The following is a 15,221-nucleotide window of genomic DNA, read 5'->3' as shown; positions in this document are numbered from 1 at the left end:
ATATGTAATAATATTTTCATTTGGTGCTTAGCAAATGAATACCAATTGCTACACTGTCAAATTGGTATCACAAGCTAAAATGGTTGACACTTGCTGAAAATCTCTTCCCATGCTTCATTAGTTAGACTAAGAAGTCAGGCAGGAACATTCTTGTCATTAGAATCTCTACTAGATTTCAGATGTTATCTAATTATATAGCAGATTGTGATATAAAATAGGCCAGGCAGACTGCTGTATTAAGCGGAACTCTGGCTTCCAGATAATAACATGATTTTGGTTATTATTCTTTATACTTTAGAGTCTCAAAGCACTTGACAACCAATGGTTTTAATTTAGTAGTGAACATGCTATTGGAATGTTGAGTCTGGTAAAGAAATAAATGGCAGGTAAAAGAATAAAGAAACAGAAAGTACGCAAGGCTATGTACTTCTTTTGATTTGTTTATAGTGCTTTAAATATCACACTCTGAGAAGTAATGATCAGGTTTGGGGCTCTCCTTAAATGTGTTCTGTGCTTGCTTTGTTTTTAAAATATTGATTAGTTTTCCTAATGAGATCACAGCAAGTTGTTACTTCTAAATAAAAGCTTTGCTACAGGTTGCAAGTAGTGAACACTATAAACTATAAGTAATAAAATGCTTGCAATTTCTTCTTTGTTTTAAATTGAGAATATTTATCTTTTGGAATATAAGGTATATATGAGGTGTTCTGGGGGAAATTAACAACCTTCATGCTCTAACTTACTTTATCCTCTTTCTATAAACCTTAAATTCTAACAACAACAAAACTATCCTAATCTGAAGAAATTGCCATGAATTTGAAAATAATCTCAAGACCATGGGGGAATTAATTAAGAAATGAACCCTACATTTATCTAGTGACAGTAGATAATATTAAAGTATAGAGAACTATGAATATGAATATTTAAGGATAACATGCTTTAGTTTCTATGAGATTCCAAACCAATTAAATAGCTGATTATATGTTTTCTTTTAAATTAACTAGTTGACTTAGTTTGTTCCTTTTTTTTTTATAAAGGATTTTATTTATTCATGAAAGACACACAGAGAGGCAAACACATAGTCAGAGGGAAAAACAGTCTCCCCATGGGGAGCCTGATGCGGGACTCAATCCCAGGATCCCAGGATCAGAACCTGAGCCAAAGGCAGATGCTCAATCACTGAGACACCCAGGTGCCCCAGTTTGTTCCTTTTAGAAAGGTACTGGTAGGTGTAGTATTGTAATAATGAATGGCTCAAAGTCTGGCTGCTACTGAGAACACAGTATATGTTCACACACATGTCAGATATCAGAATTTGGGTGGGGGGTGATGCCTTTATGGCTAGTGAAGAATTTATCTTGTCCTGAAGCTAAGAATGCCAATGATCATGAAGAGGAATAAGCCACATTTAAAATGGGCCTTATATAAGGTAAGATATTGCTTGCTCCTTATTCAAGAAATTTGCAAAAACTTGGGCTCCAAGTGTTGGAAGATAAAATGTAAAAAGTCCAAATATGTGTGACAGTTACACATATAGAAAGAGAAGACCATGTACCCTAAGGCATTCTCCTCCCATCCTTTGCCTGTCAGATTCACCCAGTCCTGATAGACTAGAATCAAGAGAACCTCCTGCTCCATTGTTGCTTTTCTCTAAGAATTTAAGCATGAAGCCCTCACACAACAACAATTACAACAACAACAAAAAAAGTCGCTTAGGCTTGGGATGTCAAAAAAATGAGAAGACAGGCCATTGACTCAAAGAGAATATTTCCAAAACTCATATGAATAAAAAGCTGGTATCTAAAATACAAAAAGAACTTATAAAATTCAACAATAAGAATACAGCAGAATTAAAAGATGGCGAAATATTTCAACAGATACCTTACAAAAGAAAATATACAGATGGCAAATAAACATATCAAAAGATGCTCAACATCATCCATCATTAGGAAAATGAAAACTAAAACAAGACATCACTAGACACCTATTAGAATGTACTGTCCAAAACACTGACAAAACTAAATGGTGACAAGGATGTAGAGCATTAGAAACTCTCATTCATTGCTGGTGGGAATGTAAAATGTTACAGGCACATTAGAAGACATTTTGGCAGTATTTTTAGAAAAATAAACATACTCTTTTCCTACAATCAAATAATCATATTCTTAGGAATTTACCCAAATGATTTGAAAATATGCCCACAGAACAAACAAACCAGCCTGGAGACAAATATTTATAGCAAGCTTATTCAAAATTGTCAAACCTTGGAAGCAACCAAGATGTGCTTCAATAGGTGAAAGAATAGATAAACTGTGGTACATCCAAACAATGGGATATTTTTCAGTGACAAAAGAAATGAGCAATCAAGCCACTGAAAAAGGAATCTTAAATGTTTATTGTTAAGTGAAAACAGCTGATTCTAAAAGGCCAATTATATGGTATTCTAGAAGGTGAAACTATGGAGACAGTACAATGATCAGTATTGCCAGGGGTTGACAGTGGGAGGATGCAAGAATAAGTAAAGAGATACTTTAAGAACAGTTAAACTCTGCTGTATCGTAATTTAACAGTAAGCTAATGCCATTGTACATTTCTCAACCCATAGAATAGTAACCCACAGTAAACCACGGACTTCAGTTAATAATAATGTGTCAGTGTTGGTTCATTAACTGTACCAAATGCAAGATGTTACCACACTCATGCAAAATGTTAATTAGAAAAGGAAATTGGAGAGGGGGGAGTGGGGAGTATGGGGACTTTTTGGACTTTTTATTCAATATTTGTGTAACTTTAAACTTTTTAAAAAGTCTATTATTTAAAAAAATAAAAATTTAAGAAGAGTTTCTTTGTGGATTAACTGCTGAAGAGGTGACCAGAAGCAGTTCAGTAATTATGCTCTCCCTCCTCTGGGAATCATGTGTCTCCAGGGCTTACCATATAACATTGTTTATGTGAATAACACTCTCTAGACTTATGAAGTGCTTAAGCTGCACAAAGGCATTCAGCAGCTACACTCATCTCGTTAAGTATAAGCCAAACACAATTCAGGTCTTGGTATTTGGTGCTTTCTGGACATAAATACCAGGGTCTGACATCCTTAGGTCAACATGGGTCAAATATGTAAACACTGGAGGGATAACCATTATAAAAGAAAGATGACCTAAGCTAAATGAAGCAGATTTTTAAATCAGAAGGATTAAAAAATAAGCCTGTTATACAGTTCTAAATATATAAGGAAGGATATAAGCAATAAGAGGCAGAGATAAGATCTCATTTAAAAGTAGATTTCTAATATACTAAAAATTTAATAGGTGAAGAAAAGAACATGGTAGTTGAGATTTTTATATATCTTGATTATTATAGCCGAAACAAAAATGAATGTTTTTTTTTTAAGATTTTATTTATGTATTCATGATAGAGAGAGAGAGAGGGAGAGAGAGGCAGAGACACAGGCAGAGGGAGAAGCAGGCTCCATGTCGGAGGCCAGATGTGGGACTCGATCCCAGGGCCCCAGGATCCGCCTGGGGCCAAAAGCAGGCGCTAAACCACGGAGCCACCCAGGGATCCCCAAAATGAATGATTTATAAGTTTAATCTGAGGAATGTACTGGCTATGTCTACAATAGTGCTCTAATCCCATGATGAATACAGACACACAATCAACATGGCTGCCATCCTAAAATGTGAATAAGGAATTTTGTGTATTTTTCAAGTTCTGTTGCTATTTTTGTGAAGTTATACAAGTTATTTAAATGTTATACATTTGGTGGTCTTCATCTAAAAAAAAATATATGACTGCATTGCTTTGAAGATCTTTTAATGGTCAAGATGATATAATATTGCATTACATTATAAGACCTCATTTTTAAAAGCTACAATAGTACTTCATTTTTCAGTATATATAGTACTATAACATAATACTATTGTAAAACACTATATTAGTATAAGTACTATGTAAATAATGAAATAATCAACGATGCCTAAAGAAATTAGAAATAGACTAGTAGGAGAAAATTTATAGAATTCATAAGATAGTAAATTTTGCCTACCATTCTTATGGTTCAAGCATGCTCCTTACAAAAATAATGAATAATAAGTGCTATTAATGGTTCATAAAATAATTAAATGGTTCATATAGTACCTTGTAGATTCAAAATCTATTTTTTAAAATAAAGAGTAGTCTTGGATTCATAGCCTTAGATATGGATTAATTTAGAAAGCTGTGCTTTCCAAAAGAAAACCAAAAAATCCAAAAACATGAGGAACTTTTTCCATTAACATTAAATAATTGTATAGGCACAATAATAATATGACAAGGAGAGAATTTTTAGATCCTCCTAAAGACATTATACACTCTCCTACTGTTTAGCTGACAGATTCTGTTATCAAAAATAAAAGAGATTCCTTTAACATTTAATTAATTTCCTCATCTTTTTATTTTTAAACAAGATCACAACATTGTACCCTGTAGCCCTGAATATTTCATAATTTTTCCAACTAGTATTCTAAATTATGAACTATCAACAAATTCAAATGGATTACATGTTTGACCTTTCCAGTGAATTTTATTATTGTCCTCTGCTTTTCCATTGCTATGCCCTGCTAGTTCCTACTGTACAGAATTGGTTACATTAAATTGTACCTTCAATGCAATATAATGCCTGGTGGGGGTTCTATGCTAATTTATGAGCTTCTTAGTCAGTAGCTCTAGTGAGAATATCCAGCATTCACACCAACTAAATAATATAGGCTAGATATAATATCTTAACAGAGTCACATTTTCCAGAAATTTTGCAGAAAGGGTGTCATGATCTGAATGCCAGGTAATTTTCAGTTTATTCCTCAAAAAAGAAAGGTAAATCTGACTTTAATCATACCTGGAACTTGCATTCCAACATAGGGGGAATTACTGGAACCTAGCAATGGGGAAGTGGTACTAATTAATCAAGTATCCTTGCAAAAATTCATTTGGTTCAATTTAAGGAACAGTTAGTTTTATGGCTCAGGATCATCCTAACTAATTCTCAGTAGTCTAGTTTAGGACCATAAATGCAGGATAAATCTGTAGCTTACTATTCACACAATTTAAATTGCAATTGTAATGTAAGTTGTATTCTTATCAAGATAAAAACACCACACAGTGCAATCTCTAGTCTCTACCTGATCCAACCAACAATAAAATCATGGTAGGGAGGGATCCTTGGGTGGCTCAGTGGTTTGGCGCCTGCCTTCTGCCCAGGGTGTGATCCTGGAGTCCTGGGATCAAGTTCCACATCGGGCTCCCTGCAGGGAGCCTGCTTCTCCCTCTGCCTGTGTCTCTGCTTCTCTCTCTCTGTATCTCTCATGAATAAATAAATAAAATCTTTAAAAAAAGAAATCATGGAGGGTAACTTACATCATTTGTGCAAAAGACCAAAAATTTTGCCTGTCTCCTGAGTGTCACACAATGTCCCTTCTCTTGGGTTCCAGCTCTTCTGTATTACTTAGGCTAGAAACCAATTTTCAATGAACAAATTTTTCCCTTCCAGTAAATATCTAAGAGACTATTTTAATACACAATGATATTCTAAACAACTGAAGTCTAAGTCGTACATAATATACACAGAACAAGAAATGAATGGAATGCTTTCATGGGCATATAAGTGAACTTCTGGACCAGTACTGAAGTGCATATCTTTGGATTATTTTTTCTCATCACTTCAATTACTTACCAATTATAGAGTCATTCAATGGCAACAATATTGTATTCTAAACATATTAATATAAGTGTAGGTCATTTTTTATTAAAGATTATTTTATAAAAATCTTGGAGATTAGAGGGTAAATTAAGAATTATACAATAATAAATGAAATTGAGATCTGATTAATCAATGTAATTCTAAACATGGGTAAAACAAAATCTAGGGGCTCCTGGGTGGCTCAGTCAGTTAAGCATCTTCTGTCAGCTCAGGTAAGAGAAAAATAACCAAGTATAATTAATTTTTATTTAGTAAAATTTTCAGCAGAATGCACATTATTCAGCCATATTTTCCTCCCAGATTTCTATTTCAGGGATACTATTTCAAAAAATTTTAATTTTTCTGAACCATCTATATTCTTAATAGTAGAAGAATATTTATAGAAACTTATCGTTATTTAGTTTACATTATAAAGATACTTTCTGAGGTATTAGTAAAGTCCTCATGCAGATATCCTTTGAGGGCTGTTTTGTATGCTTCCATGTATTTTAAACGTTGTATAACTTCTTTTATAACTATTTTTAAAGATGTTTTAACCCACTGATGGGTAAAGGCATTATACCTACCAATTTTAGGTATGGGATATTTTAGTTTGGAGAAATTAAAATTATTGTTATTATCCATAGAATTTAATTTTTAGTATATCTTATTATCTAATCATTATAAAGAGATGGTATTAATAACCAAGATAGTTTCAGAGTTTCACAATAAGAAAAAGCAGAATTAAAAGATGGCAAAATATTTCAAGAGACACCTTACCAAAGAAAATATACAGATGGCAAATAACATATCAAAAGATGCTCAACATCATCCATCATTAGGAAAATGAAAACTAAAACAAGACATCACTAGACACCTATTAGAATGTAATGTCCAAAACACTGACAGTAACATTTTCCACAGAACTAGAACAAATAATACTAAAACTTGTATGGAATCACAAAAGACCTCAAATAGTTAAAGCAATCTTGAAAAATAAGAATAAAACTGTAGGTATCATAATCTCAGATTTCAGGATATATTACAAAGCTATAGCAGTCAAAGGAGTATAACACTGGCACAAAAAAAAAAAAAAAAAAGGAAAGGTACATAGGTAATGGAACAGAATAGAGAGCCAGAAACCCATGCTTATATGATTAATTAATCTACAACAAAGGAAGCAGGAATATACAGCAGGGAAAAGACAGTCTCTTTAACAGACATTATCTATGGACAATGAGATCTTGCCATTTGCAATAATATGGATGGAACTAGAGGGTATAATGCTAAGTGAAGAAAGTTCAACAGAGAAAGATAAACACCATAAGATTTCACTCATATATGGAATTAAAAACAAAACAAAACAGAGAAAATAGGAGAACAACCAAAAGAGAGACTCTTAACTACAGAGAACAAATGGATGGCTACCAGAGGAGAGTTGGGTGAGGGAGGGGTGAAATATAAGGGAATTAAGACTTATCTTGATGAGCACCAATTAACAAATGGAACTACTGAATCACTATATGAAACTAATGCAACACTGTATTTTAACCCTGCCGGGAATTAACATTTTTAACAAGACCAGAAAAAAAAAAAAAAAAAATGAAAGAAAGAAACACAGACACACACTGAAGAATAAAATACACTCCTTATTGAAATTTGGGATATCTCAAACATTCATGAAGTTAGGAGAAAGAAATTAATGAAGTTAAATAAATTTTAACAGGCCTAGTGCATGATATATAAAGGTCTGAAATTCATTTTGTAAAACTATCATGAAACTGAAGCCAAATTTGATGTTTTCTTGTTTTCACAGTAAAACATAAATCAGGGGCTATCTGAAATTCTGTCATCACCATGTCACAACTATAAAATTTAATAAAAATTTACTGTCTTGAAAATTTTTTCTTTTAAACATTTATGCAAAGGAATTAGTCTTTTGATTTCCTTTCATCAATATTTTAAAGGTATTTTCTAAAGATGAATCCATGAGAAAAGAAGTGAACATATATTTACTTCTCAAATAACGGTCTAAGTTGTAAAATCAAAACAGAAAACTAAGTGAATACAATATTTTTAAGTTTGCATTTCTTATGCCACTGTTGATTTGTAAAACAAATGTGCTTTTTATTAATCAAATCTATTGATTAATTATATTATCTATTCGAATTATCTATTCTGAATGGAAATGGTCCTTATGTCTCAGAATGTTGGAATGCTTCTCACAAAATGACAAGTTTCGGAAGGAGAGGATAGAAGTGACTCCAAGGTAGAGTTGCTAGATTTATACTAAATAAAAATACAGGATGCCCAGTTAAGTTCGATTTTCAAGTAAGTGATGAACAATTCTTAGCATAGGTATTTCCTAAATTTGTATGCACTTTTCTTATTGATGTACTAGCCCCACTCCAGATCTAAAATCAGAATGTCTGGGGATAGGGGCTATGGCATCTCTTTTGTTACAAAGTTCATCAGTGATTCTAATGTGCAGCTAAGGTTGAGAAACACAATGCATAGTGATTATTTATTAATCTAACCTCCTATGTGATATATACGATAATTACACCGCCACACCGCACAACAAATCCAGAGATAGTTAAACAGCCCTTGTACATCCTGTTAGCCACAATATCATTGGAGAGTAAGCTATTGGTGCCACTATCCATTTCATTTCCTTATGTTCAAGGTTATCAGAAAATGTGTGTAAAAGTGAAAATAATGCCTATTATAAAACTGTTTAATGTATGAACAATTTAATTTCTTATATAATAGGTACCAAGTTTCATCTCTTAAAATATACAAGAGTGTTGAGGGTGCTAAATATGATAGAGTGATTAGGAAATTGATTGTATCAGGAAACCTAATCATCTACTTTCTTGGTATTCCATTTAGCTTTTTTGCGTTACTGTTTCTTCATTGGAAAAATTGATAGTTTGATTTGGTGACTGTCTAGTTTAAAATATCTATGATCTAGTGCTTAAAATGGTCCTTGGAAAAACTAAGATTCGCACACATAAGTTATTAGATGATCAATGTCTTGTGACTATTGTCATTAAAGACATACATTCTAATAAGAGCATTGTAGAAATAAAATAGATGATTATAGGTATTTATGCTCCATACTTGTCATTAGGGAGAATTTTTATACACAATTAAATGTAGACTACAAATTTGCAGAGTACAATTTAGAGCAACACTGAACCTTTCAAGATACTGAAACTCAGTTTTGGAGAAAGTAAATGTGTCTTGCTTTCAGCTTACTTGCACGAATAATCAATGACCAATTTTAGGGTCATCAAGTAGGAACAACAAACTTCCATGAATTTTAATTAAGATTTAGCTTGCGCAATGGACACAGAGACATCTCTTTAATACTATCTAACTGCTAGTGACTGATACTATTTCTGTAACAGACTAAAGTGAGGTTTTTTATTCTAATAATTAATAGGCTATTAGGTTCTTTTTTTTCCTTCTAATCTCCCCTGGGATAAGCACATTCCACATTAATTTTTCTTATATTTTTAGCTTCACTATAAAATATAGTGATGATTGATTATTTTCCTTTATTAGAATTTTTGGGGTCTGGTTTTCGCGCAATGCTGTGGCCGGGATACCGGGAGCTGACCCAGAGACCCTTGAATTAACTTTGGCAGAAGAGAAATGGAGGAGCCATAGAACATTAAGGATGAGTTCAGGAAGACCCGAGACCATGGAGAACTTGCCTGCTCTCTACACTATTTTCCAAGGAGAGGTTGCTATGGTTACGGACTATGGAGCCTTCATCAAAATCCCTGGCTGTTGGAAGCAAGGTCTGGTCCATCAAACTCACACGTCATCCTGTCATATGGATAAGCCCTCTGAGATAGTGGATGTTGGAGACAAAGTGTGGGTGAAGCTTATTGGCTGGGAGATGAAAAATGATAGGATGAAAGTATCCCTATCCATGAAAGTCATCAACCAAGGAATTGGGAAAGACCTTGACCCCAACAATGTTATCATTGAGCAAGAAGAGAGGTGGCGGCGGTCTTTCCAGGATTACCCTGGGCAGAAGATTACCCCCGAGGCTGTCCTGAACACCACCTGCAAGAAGTGTGGCTGTAAAAGGCCACTTTGCAAAGGATTGTTTTATGCAACCAGGAGGGACCAAGTATTCTCTGATACCGGATGAGGAAGGGGAGAGGAAGAGGCAAAGTCAGCAGAGTTTGAGAAGCCTGACCCCACAAGGAATTTTTGTAGAAAAAGAAAAAAGGAAAAGAAGAAAAAAAACCCATAGAGACAGGAAGTCATCTGACTCTGACAGCTCAGACTCTGAGAGTGACACAGGCAAGAGGGCAAGGCACACATCAAAAGACAGCAAGGCAGCAAAGAAGAAGAAGAAAGCATCTGCCTGAATGAGTTGTTGTTAACTTATGGTTCCTGGTCCCTTTACAAGTGACCCCTGCAGCTCACCCATTCATTCATTCAACTTCCTTCATTCAGCAGGAGGGCCTATTACCCTCTCCAGCTGCCACCACCAGAGCCAGATTCACGGGACTCCTGCACGGGGGTCCAGGCTGCAGCCACGGGTACGGCTGTGGAGGCGAGTCTGGCTGTAGTTGGGAGAACAGTGATGCTCCCCCCCCACCCCGGTTGGGTCGGCCCTGGGCTGATTGGTGAGTGATCCCTGCGGCGTCCCACACAGGGGCAGAGGGAGACCAGCAGGGAGAACATGGTAAGAAGTGGTGCTCACTTTCTCCATTCCCCCAGCGTGATTCTACCAGGCTACAGGGACAGCCCGAAAACCATTGTTTGCAGCGACTGAGCTTGTGGGACCCTCGGCCAGACCCCTGAACCACATAGCTCAAGCCAAGATCATTGCTTTACTTTGTATTTGCTACTGTGCGAGTCAATTGGTTCCACTTCAGGTCTCTGCTTAAATTCCTGGCATAAATGGAAGTGTGTTTGGTTTTAAAAATAAAATAAAATAAAATAAAATAAAATTAAATTAAATTAAATTAAATTAAATTAATAAAATAAAAATAAAATAAAATAATAAAATTAAAATAAAATAAAATAATAAAATAAATAAAATAAAATAAAAATTTTTGGTAACTGCTTCATAGTTTACAGATATGTTTTTTTTTTCTTTTAATTTTTATTTATTTGTGATAGTCACAGAGAGAGAGAGAGAATGAGGCAGAGACACAGGCAGAGGGAGAAGCAGGCTCCATGCACCAGGAGCCCGACGTGGGATTCGATCCCGGGTCTCCAGGATCGCGCCCTGGGCCAAAGGCAGGCGCCAAACCGCTGCGCCACCCAGGGATCCCTACAGATATGTTTTATCAAATACATCTGTATATTTTAATCTGAAGATGAAATAAATGTGTCATTAAGTACTACATATAAAATAAAAGTTGTAAAAGGATGAGAATTAGCCTGTTTTCAATTATATGTTATTTTTCTCACCCTTAAGTAATAAAAGAAACTTGTATGTTTATTTTCAGCCCCTAATAGTTTTAGTATTTATGATTCAAGTACATTATTCTATTTATCTCTTCATGAAGCCCTAAAGGAAAATCAACTTAAAAAAGTCAGGTAAAACTATCTTCCTGTCTTCTGATGTGCCCATTGTATATGTAAAATTATTATATACATTGTGCTGATACATAAACACAAATTGCAAAATGTATCCTATGCAGATGAAAATCGGAATTCAGCATCCTTTCAATGACTTAAAAACATATGTGTGTGGTCAATGTCTACAGCACAAAAAATCAATTACTGTAATTTTCTAGCTAGCCAAGATATTTGTCTTTCATTAGAGTCATCAAAAACTGTCAGGTGGAAGGGGAGGTGGGCAGGGGGTGGGGGTGACTGGGTGACAGGCATTGAGGGGGGCACTTGATGGGACGAGCACTGGGTGTTATTCTATATGTTGGCAAATTGAACACCAATAAAAAATAAATTTATAAAAAAAAAAACTGTCAGCAAATTTAAAAATCTTTAATAATCCAAATTCTTAAATACCCAAAAGTAGGTTTGAACTTTCTGCACCTCCACTCTGCTTTTGGAAGCCACATTTGGCCAATATTTACCAAACTGACAACTGTTTGAAAGGCAGATTCTTAAAAAAAAAAAAAAAAAAAGGCAGATTATTTGGAGAAACAAATTATTTTTTATAACAGAAATTTAAACAAAATATAATTTGGAAGTGTCTGCATGATGAAAAGATAATGTGTACATTATCTTACAAAGTTCAGTTCAATATCAAAAATATTTTTATATTTACCATAAACTTTATGTTTTTTGGGTCACTTTTATATTTGTATTTAATATTGATTATATGAATATTAAAACTTCTTTCAATATTCTAATATTATTTGTGATATCTTCTTAATCAAATTTATGAGTTTTGCCTGTATTTTATTGCATTAATCTTTCTGTTCTTTCTATATAACCAATTCTTATTACCTTTCTTCCAATCTCTTTGAGGTTACTGTTTTTCTTCTAATTATTGAGTTAAATAGTTGGTCTGCTGGATACTTTGTATTTTATAATATGTGCTTTAAAAAATATAAATTCCATTTCTATAATTCTGTTTTACCTGTATCCAAATATCTAAATATGTCATAATATTCATTCTTATTTTTATTTTGTCCAACTGTGAGATGGCTTTTTAACTTCCTTTGTTTTTTTTTTTTGTTATAGACAAAATTATTAGACATGTTTGCATTCTGACTACTTATCTTATTTCTTTTACTACAACATAAGTTCTCTGATAGCAGACTTTTTGTCTGCCTTGTTCATTATTTTATTCTCTCAATCAGAAGAGAGCCTGGAACATAAAAAATCTTGGTAGTTACTTATTTGATTCCAGAGGTTTCAGCTGTCTTGACTAGCTTTTATATTATTAATTTCTTCACTTGGATTCCTATAATCAATGATGGTGTAAATTGAACCATCATATACTTTTTGCAGAGGCTGGAGTTTTCAGTTTATCACAGTTTTTCCCTCCACCTATATTCTTTGGGTTGGATAAGAAGTTCCTTTATTATAATATTGTTCAGTTTGTGAGTTTAAGGTGGTTCCAGGTTTCCTTTCACAGATTGTGCAGCACCTAGGGAATCGTTTGCATCAGGGTCGTTTTTCTGTCTTTATGACTTGATAAGACCCATATTGTCTTGTGCCTGTGGATTTAGTAAAATCTTAGACTGAATTTTCTAGAGAACATACAAATATATATTTGCATACATGCAAATAATGGAGTTGGCAGCACTTTAGCAGGACTTTATAATCTGCCTTTAATTGCCTTTCCCATTTCTGGCCCCTGGCAGTTTCTATTTCTTCAAGTTTGGCTACCTATTAAAATTTCCTCTATTATAGTTTATCTAGCATTTGTATTTGGTTGTGCTAATCTTTCTTGTTAAAATCTCACATGCTTTCTTTAGATAAGTCTTGATTTAAAATGAATGGCCCCAAGTTGCTGACCTAAGAACTATTCTTTTTCCTTAAGGAAAATGTATACAAACTAAAGGATTATCCTCTAAAAGCTACCATATTTCAGAATATTTCAGAATTCCTACAGCACTTACTGTTAGACCCATAGATCAAACACCACCAGGTAACGGTTTCTCCTCTTAAACACATTCTTCCTTATTATCATGAGAAAACTATATTTATCCTAATATAAGATTGTTTCAAGAGTCCAAAACTGAACATGTTTCACCTTTGGTAGTCTTGACATCTAACATTGCATCATAGTCTGATAACTGCCAAGATGGCCAAAGCCAAAGTCTTTTAACAGCACATTAATTCCATAAATATTTGTTGTACTTTTATTCTTTGTCGAACATTATTTGTTATTATGTACTGTGCTAGTTGCTGAAGGTATAGAGCTAAATAAGGTATACAAAGTCCTTACCATCATGGATCTTAATTTCAAAAGGGGGACCAATCAAAAAGGGCAAAGCCTGGTTAACTCAGCCTCACTGCAATCCTTCAAAATGTCAAGAAATATTTCAAGAATTCCTTCTATATTTCAGGGGTGCAGTGACCAAGAAAATAAGAATTCTGCATAGCTCTTATAGTCATGTAGGAACAAGAGGCATTGAGACCAGCACACCACTAATTAAATAACTATAGGTGTGGGAAGCACCACCTGAGAAAAAGGTTATTTTAGAAATTATAGCAGAGTATAGTTGGGGTTTTATAATGAACACATTTTACTATTTTAGACATTCTAGCCTGGCTACACTGAGTTTTTACCTTGGGAGTTGGATAGTTTTTATCAGTTCAACTTTTGAGCATGCATGCAGTCTTCACCCCGTTGGTCTTCAATACTGGTGCGCCTGCCAAATCATCTTAACTGACTTTCACTTACTGATACTGATCCTCAGACAGTCTAGGCTTAAGAAAACCTGGTCCATCCATATCTTGCCTATAATCTAGAATTCTCCCTCCCTCCCTCAATCCTCCGCATGTTTTTCTCGATACTTTTGTTTGTTTTGGTTTTGTTTGGTTGGTTGTTTTTACTTTCCTTTCCTCAAGGGCCCTTGGTTGGAAGTTTAGCCTTCTTTGGAACTCAGCTACTTTAATGACAAATCCTGGGATGGTTCTCAAGTTTCTCTTTTCTCCCTCTGAGAAGATGAGATGCTTTTATATGCTCCCAAGAAGGTTTGCTGATTTAACTCTTGGCTTTCAGTTGCTTGCTAATCACATTCAGCCTTTTCTTTTTAATCCTGTTTCTAGATGTCAGTAGAGTTTGGCAATACCATAAACCCAATTGTCCTTGACATTATTATTTCTCTCATGCTTTTCAACATTTAACCAGTTATTGGATCCTCTTTCACTGGTAAACCATCCCAATTTATTACCAGTGAAATTTAAGTAATTTTACCATTACCTTGTGCGAGGCAATCTGTGATTCAACTTCACGGTGGTGGGGTCCCCATTGCCAGTTAGGCAGTGGGTGATCTACCTCAAAAAACATTTTATCACTCACTTTCTCAGAAAATTCCTGACACAAGCTATCACAGTTTGGGTCATTTATTTCATTATCACACATGATTGATAGCTTGAGTGACCTAAAATTTGAAAAGCATTTTTCTTAAGATTCGGTAGTCATTTTTCCCCTCATTTATGATTTTTAATATTATGCAGTAGAATTTTTACTAATCCTTTGTATGTTATTTTTAAAAGTTTTTTTCTTATCTTAAAACAGGTCCATCTTTTCAGTTTTCTTTTTATTTCTAATTTTAGTGTAAAGTTAAAATGGTTTTATGTTTTAATTAATTTTTCTAGGCCCTTGTCAAGCTCTTTCCAATCTACAAATGGATGAATGGACTTCAGTTCTCAGAAATGGTAATGAAACATTCCATTATTAATTTCCTCCTGTCTGTTATTTCTGAGAGTACTAAAAATCAAATGTTGGATCATCTGAAACTTTTACTAATTTTCTCATCTGATCCTCTCATTTCGTATCCTTGTGTTTTTCCGGAAGGAGAGAGCACCTACTTTCTGGGAAATT

The 15,221-nt window shown here is 34.3% G+C and overlaps 1 protein-coding gene, 1 long non-coding RNA gene and 1 pseudogene across 2 annotated transcripts in view; 2 read left to right on the top strand and 1 right to left on the bottom strand.

Annotated features, from left to right (window-relative positions):
• Window positions 1-15,221, bottom strand: part of EYS (EGF-like photoreceptor maintenance factor) — a 1,514,868-nt gene that overhangs the window by 880,647 nt on the left and 619,000 nt on the right. The window lies entirely within an intron of this gene.
• Window positions 2,491-15,039, top strand: LOC144316838 (uncharacterized). Its single transcript, XR_013382676.1, has 3 exons — window positions 2,491-2,569; window positions 13,209-13,316; window positions 14,996-15,039. It is a non-coding gene; the product is annotated as an uncharacterized LOC144316838 (long non-coding RNA).
• LOC144316837 (zinc finger CCHC domain-containing protein 17 pseudogene) lies at window positions 9,310-10,096 on the top strand (annotated as a pseudogene).

The sequence above is a fragment of the Canis aureus genome, chromosome 7 (genome assembly GCF_053574225.1).
Source record: "Canis aureus isolate CA01 chromosome 7, VMU_Caureus_v.1.0, whole genome shotgun sequence".
NCBI classification, from domain to species: Eukaryota; Metazoa; Chordata; class Mammalia; order Carnivora; family Canidae; genus Canis; species Canis aureus.
The sequence above is the reverse complement of the archived record's forward strand: the minus strand, read 5'-3'. Positions and strand labels throughout refer to the sequence as shown.